This window comes from Myotis davidii, unplaced genomic scaffold, assembly GCF_000327345.1.
Source record: "Myotis davidii unplaced genomic scaffold, ASM32734v1 scaffold405, whole genome shotgun sequence".
Lineage (NCBI taxonomy): Eukaryota > Metazoa > Chordata > Mammalia > Chiroptera > Vespertilionidae > Myotis > Myotis davidii.
Window position 1 is genome coordinate 785,046 of NW_006296048.1, and position 5,582 is coordinate 790,627.

Here is a 5,582-nt window from a genome sequence, read left to right on the forward strand (position 1 = left end):
CTCCGTCACTGAAGCAAGCAAGCCTCATGTTAGTTTCAAGCTGCCTGGCTGCCGGCTGCCATCTTGGCTGGCAATTAATTTGCATATTTCCCTGATTAGCCAATGGGAAGGGTAGTGGTCATACACTAATTACCATGTTTCTCTTTTATTAAATAGGATATTCATGTATATTCATATTTTCCCGTAAATAAGCAATACGCACATTATCCATGATTTTTTCAAGATTAGGCACTCTAAATCCATTAAGAGATGATTCACAACAGTTCCAAAATAACTTTTTGAAAGTTTCCAAAATAACTTCATACCTTTTATTTCAGAAACCTAGGATTAAACATCAATCTGGCTCAGAATTTAACATTATTCCAGAAATTAGTTAACCAAAAAAGAACTCTCACAGCACATAGGTAGAGATTACAGGTTCTGAACTCACACTTGCCCTGGGGGCAAATCTCAGCCTTACCATTAGGCCTTGGGCAGCTTATATGAGGTTTCCTTTCTTTCTTTTTTCTTTTCTCTTGTTTTCTTTTTTGTTTTTTTGTTAAAAAAAAAAATAACACCACAACAGACTAACTTTTATTTAGAATTTATAACTTTGCTTAGATTAACCTGTAAACCCATTTAGATCACCCTAGATGTTGTGAGGTTTGTGTAACCACAACCTATAATTTGCTAAAACTTAGAAGGGCTAGTTAAACTTCTTTTCATACCTACACCATCCCTGATATTGATGGCTGCCAAAGCTGTCTTTTCAGGAGCAAGCCTAGGATGAAATTTGTAGGACCAGGGGCTGATCCGACTTGAACCACCAGAGCTGACCAAAGAACCCTCTACTAACCTCCCCATGAGCTTTTCTCACTGTACCTTCATTATAATACCAAAATCTCCCAAGGGCAGAGGTTTTCCACCATTTTTGAACATGTGATGTATGAATAGATATGTTTTCTAACTGCAAAGGCACAGAAATGCCCCTACCTATACATTCGATGACAAAGCTCCCCTTGTTTATGCATGATATCCCTGAATAAAGACAAATCCAATCCTTTGTTCAGAGATACAACACTGGAAACTCTCTCTCTCTCTCTCTCTCTCTCTCTCTCCCCCTCTCTCAGTGTGCTTCCAATAAAGTTTGCTCCTTCTAAAATCATTGTCTAGGAGTTGTCTTTTGACTGGCAACTGAGTAATTGGACTCTGTTCAATAACAACTACAAAGTTAAAGACTCCTTGAAGGCAGAGACCAAAATCTCAAGGAATTTTTGTTGATTTGAAATAAATGCCCTCTGGGGAAGTTCAGAGCCAAGAAGTTTTATAAAGTAAGGAGAATTCGGCAGGCATAGGGGTTTCCATGGGATAGATAGAATTAAACCTGTGGGAAGACCCTAAAGGCAGAAAGGATCAGCAAGGGCATAGTTAATGTAAGGCCCGAGCTCCAGCCCAGGATAGAGGTTGATGCCCTGCTTTTAGGCTCCCTTCTGAGTGCTATAGGTCCTCAGGATGTGGAAGCCTCTGTCAAGAAGCAGACTTACAAACACTATTAGACCCTGAATAGAGCAGGACCAGGGGATGAAGTCTTTTGGAGGTTCTTGGAGTCAGACTCTCAACCCCACGAGTTAGAAAATCCAGATGGGAGGCTGAGGATTGGCGTAGCGTTAAACCAGTTCACGCCGGAGCCCAGTGAGGCAGCGTCTCGGGTCGGACCAGGCTGCTCACTTGGCGGGACTCTAAGGAAAACCTACCACCAGGTGGACACAGTCTGTCATCATGGGCAAAGGAGACCCCAACAAGCACAGAGCAAGATGTCCTCGTATGCCTTCTTCATGCAGACCTGCCGGGAGGAGCACAAGAAAAAACACTCCGACTCTTCCGTCAATTTTTCCGAATTCTCCAAGAAATGTTTGGAGAGATGGAAGACCAGGTCTGCAAAAGAAAAGTCAAAGTTCGAAGATATGGCAAATAGTGACAAAGCTCGCTATGACCGGGAGATGAAAAATTATGTTCCCCCCAAAGGTGACAAGGAAGGGAAGAAAAAAGATCCCAATGCTCCTAAAAAGCTTCCATTTGCCTTCTTCCTGTTTTGCTCTGAACATCGCCAGAAGATCAAAAGTGAACACCCTGGTCTATCCATTGGGGATACTGCAAAAAAAATTGGGTGAAATGTGGTCTGAACAATCAGCCAAAGATAAGCAAGCATATGAACAAAAAGCAGCTAAGCTAAAGGAGAAATATGAAAAGGATATTGCTGCATACCGTGGGTTGAAATTAGGTAGATATTTTCTAAAGTATGTTAGAAGTAGATATAAGTTAGGTTGTAGCTTTTTGAGGGGCTACTACATACAGTTAGATTTTAAGGTCTGATGTTAAATGTTTCTAAATATTTAATGGTTTCTTTAATTTCTTGTGTATGGTAGCACAGCAAACTCATAGGAATTAGTATCAATAGTAAATTTTGGGTTTTCTAGACTGTTGCATTTTGTTTTTTTTTAAAAAAATTTGTAATAAAATTATGTATATTAAAAAAAGAGAAAATCCAGATGGTATCTACAGTCATTAGATACCCTTATTCCCTCTCCCCAGAATTAGAAGCATGCTCCCTTCTCTTACTCTCCCTGTGCCCTGACTGCCAACTCACAATTCATTGGGATTCTGCAGCGATCACAAGCCAGCCTGACGCTGCTGGGGCGCTCCCATAACTCAGCCTCAAAATACCTAGAAAGCTGAGCATTTCCTTTTTGGAATTGAGGTGGAAGAGAAGAGAACTGCAATGAGGAAATATCCTGAGGACATTCTTGGCCTGAGCAGAGACCCACTGTTCTGAGCATCAACTTATATGCAGGTGCTCACAGACTGGGTACACTTTAGTTCTCCCTAGATTATACCTTCTGATTGGAGAAACAGAGACCCATATAGGAAAAAAGAGCAACTCTACAACATCTTTTCTAAAATATAGTGGAAGAAGGTTTGGGAGTCAATTCTTAAGAGTAAATGCATTCCAGATAAGCAGTATAAATGGTTCTAGTAATCCACCTCTGGAGGTCTAAGGAAAAAGACCAGCTGGAGAATTTTGGAATCCCCCATGCATGTTACTTGGCCACTCCTGACTCTGATTGTGCTGTTTTGGGCCATGAGAAGGACGAAAAGGAAAGAAAAATTGAGAGAAAGGAGCAAAGAGCAGTAAAAAATGCTTAAATTTCTTTTCAAGTTAATCAGTAGCAGAGGAAAGGAATGAAGACCATCAAATTCTTTAGTCATTCTCTTATTCACTCACTCAAGCATTTATTGCGGGCCCAGTATTGGAGGTGACAGAGACAAATGCCCTTAAGGAGATCACCATCCATGTATAGAAACAGAAACCCACAGAACTGTGACACAAATGCCATAATAAAGGTGGGAAAGGGCATCAAAGGATTTAACTTGAGTTGAAGAGATTAGGGAAGGTGGCCAAGCGTTAAACTTTGAAAGATGAGTGGGATTTTGATCTGAAGAGGCTGAGAGAACAGTATAAAGAGATTAGAAGGGAGGAGGCCATAGCAGCAGTCTGCAGAAGAGTTCACAGCTTGAAGGAATAAGAATGAAGACCTTTTTGTGAAAACTTCAGCCTCTACAGAATAAACAAGACTCAACAGACAGGTATTTTCTAAGGTAGAACTTAAGAAGATGGTACAAATGGGCCCGAGGGTTAGAAGAGGGGGACTCTGTAGTGTCCAAAGTACTGTAGCAATGTCCTGCAACTAACACATCACACATGTCATGTGGTGACACTTAGGGGTTGGCACTTAGGTGGCAGTACAGACCTGTGGACTCTCTGATCCTTCCGTGGAGTTTTCAGTGCAAGTGAGGTGAGCCTTCCCTCAGAAACCTGCTGCCCTTGAGGTATCCATTATTTTGGCTCCTCTCAGACTTAGAGACAGGACAGAGCAGAGGTTGAAACACACCTGAACTCCTGGCCTGGTGAAACCCACCCAGAGCACAGTGCTCACCTGCACCTCCCCAAGGCCAAGTGAATACCCATCAGGCCACAGAGATCTTGTCCCATTTGCCCACTTTACTGGTGAGGAACCTGAAGCTCAGAGATGTTAAGTAAACTGCTCAAGACATCACAACCTAAAGAAAGTAGAAGTCCATTTCAAACTTAAGACAGAGGCTAATAGCACAACTCATACTCTTTCCACATATCCTACACCCTCTGATTAGACCTGGGGAGGCAATAGAGCGAGCAGAAGGACAGGAACCCTGCAGTCAATCCGCCATACAATCTGATGACTCTGCAAATTGTTCACCTTTTTGAAACCTCAGTTAACTCACCTGTAAAAAAGAGATAATGGCAACCACTTGAAAGGGTTGTTTTGATAATTAAATTATTTTTAAATACAAGAGAAAAAAATATGGGGAGCCCATCACAGACCTTGGCACTCAGTTAAACTGCTTACTCCACTTTGCCTATCTGCTTCAGATCTTTTCCAAAGCTCCTCTGAGAAAGATGGTGGAGGAAGGAAGTGAAGGAGAATATTTCCCTCTTCATCCACACCTAGCATGCTGGGTGGCATGTCACAGAGGTCAGTACCACAGGTCAGAGAATTGTCAAATTCTGGAGTAGAGTTCATTCACAGAGAAAGAGATTGGAACCCAAGAAAAAGTAAGATCATTGCTAAATGTCACTTTGCCAGTCAAGGCTAAGGTGGGACCAAGTTTTAATAAGACAACTATAGTCACTGAGCCTCTTCTGTGAGACTAGGCCCTCTGAGGCCCTGGCCATGTGAAATGGTCCATACAGATGGGGAGTTTACATGTTAGTAGGGAGACTAATAATAAGCTAATGAGGAACCCTGAGAGAGAAGGGGACTCCCATCAAGACAGTGAGTTGGCACTGGTTAGGTGGCTCAATTGGTTGCTGGTTCGATTCACAGTCAGGGCACATACCTAGGTTTCAGGTTCTATCCCCAGTCAGGGGGCATGTAGGAGGCAACCAATCAGTGTTTCTCTCTCCCATTGATGTTTATCCCTCTCTCCCTATCCCTTCTTCTCTTTCTTAAATCATTAAACGTATCCTCAGATAATGATTTTTTTAAAAAAAAGAATGAGTTGAAGATTCTGAAATGAGAAGGGATCTAGAGCACTGCAAGGAGAAGGAGAGGGAGTAGTGGAGTAGGGAAGCAGATGGGACCTCAGATTTGGGAGCTGGGAACTGAGGGCATCTCCAATAAAGGGCTTCTCTGTGTGGTTGCTTACTTTTCTCAAGCTCAGGGTAGGGTCTTCCTTGTCCCTTCAATTGTTACTTGAGCCCAGTCATTCACGTTGCTGCACATGTTGTAGTTCATTATCATCACTTTCAATGAATACCATTTTTGTTGCACTTTTTACATGACTATACCACGGTCTATCCATTCTGTTGTTGATAGACATTTGGGTTCTTTTCAGCCATAGGCTATCTACACTAATAAAAGACAAAGATGCTAATTGACCATACCTTCACTATGCTCGAGCCACGCTCACCAGCCAATCAGAGTGACTATATGCAAATTAATCCAACCAAGATGGTGGCCAGCAGCCATGGAGCTGGAACAAGCAGGAGGCTTGGTTGTCTGGGT

General features: G+C 42.2%; 1 pseudogene; it reads left to right on the top strand.

Moving 5' to 3' along the window:
* Window positions 1-1,665: 1,665 nt before the first annotated feature.
* On the top strand, window positions 1,666-2,245 carry LOC102758289 (annotated as a pseudogene).
* Window positions 2,246-5,582: the final 3,337 nt, after the last annotated feature.